We start from the raw sequence: 1,708 nt of genomic DNA, 5'->3' as shown, positions 1-1,708 counted from the left end.
TATATATATATATATATATATATATATATATATATACGTATATATATATTAGTCGCTGTTGGTTTTTCATGCTTTTTCGCTTAGTTTGTCCACTGCAAAGTACTGCGTAGCTGATGCGCAGAAGACATTTGTCATTATTATTATATTATTACTATAATACTACAAATGTTTATATATATTTAAATGTTATTATGAGTAATATTGTTTGCGTTATTTCCTATTATGATTATCATTTTTATTAGCTCTCGTATTTTATTATTTTGTTGTTTTCTGTCGCTGTATTCGATTACCGGCTGTTTTGGAGTTTTTTTCTCCCTTTTGATTTTTGTTTTTCCTTTTGTCCTTTTCGTTACATTTATTTTGAGTTTGCTCTTCCTTTTCTCATACCGCTGTTTGTCTTTTCGTCTTTTGTTTTTATTCATTTTATTTTTATCATTTGCTTTTGCTGCTAATCCCTTTCTTCGCTATCGTTTTTCTTTATTTTTATTGAGACGTTGCCGTTGTTTTGTTCTGTCTTTTTACTGCTTCCTTTTTTGTTATTGTTCTTTTTCTTTCTTTCAGTTTTTTAGTTTTCTCCTTTTATTGTTTCCTTTGTGGCTATTGTTCTTTGTCTTTTCGTTTTTGTTTTCTTTCAGGTGTGTGGAGTTGTGCAGAATTGACAGTCAGCAGTACGGGCGTTGGGTTGCAAATCAGCGAATGAGCGAAGAAAAAGCAGAACTGCTGGAGTTGGTGGCTTGCAGCACCGTTTAATTGTTCTTTTATTTCGGGTGTACAGACCGACAGCCAAAGCGCTCATTCAACGGATGATTATTATAACAAGTTGCAACTACGAATAATGCGCTTCAATTTATATACTTGTGAATGTATTTATGTATTTTCTTGCTGCTTTCTTTCGAATGTCTGTCCGGTGCTGGTCTCCGCACCGGCTGTATTGACGCTGTGGTCTTGTATAGAATTTTTAAAGCAGAGAGCGGCAGTATATGTTTAGAATGTGTATTATACATTATTTATTCTATTTAATATAGATATTTATATATATACATATAAATATACTATACACACAATATGTATTGTATATATTTTAAATTTATATATATAGTTTATACTAGATATACTATATATAGAATATTCAGCGTTTGTTCTTTATATATGTTCTGGATATGTAATATATGTGATGTATAGTATAGTATATATGTATATACACAATATATATGTATATATATAAACTCTATATATATGTATACATATATATATATATATATATATTATGTGCACTATGATGCGCATCGAGATAGTGTCTTCGCGTCCGCACAAAGACATTATGATTATTGTTTGTTTTTCTACAGACAGACATCGTTTGTTCCTACACAGACACACATCAGGCACATGCATACATACAATATTATATATTAGATATGTAATGCATATATTACATATTATTATATATAACGTATGGATTATATATAGTACATGTACTATATATTTTATGTATTATAGGGTCTGTTCATTTAGAGACAAACAATAATATAAATATTGTTTGTTCGTGTACGGACAGACATTAGGCGAGAGAGAACAGAGAACTGACGCCCTGATAGAAGAAAACTACACAACGTCTTTAATATTTTTTTGCTTTTCTTCTCCCGGTGTTGCTGCATTTACTTCTATGGCAGGAATGAATTACGATGACGGCTATACACTGGCTGCTCGT

This window comes from Eimeria acervulina, genomic scaffold (assembly GCF_000499425.1).
Source record: "Eimeria acervulina Houghton genomic scaffold, Eah_scaff232, whole genome shotgun sequence".
In the NCBI taxonomy this organism is placed as follows: Eukaryota; Apicomplexa; class Conoidasida; order Eucoccidiorida; family Eimeriidae; genus Eimeria; species Eimeria acervulina.
The sequence above is the reverse complement of the archived record's forward strand: the minus strand, read 5'-3'. Positions refer to the sequence as shown.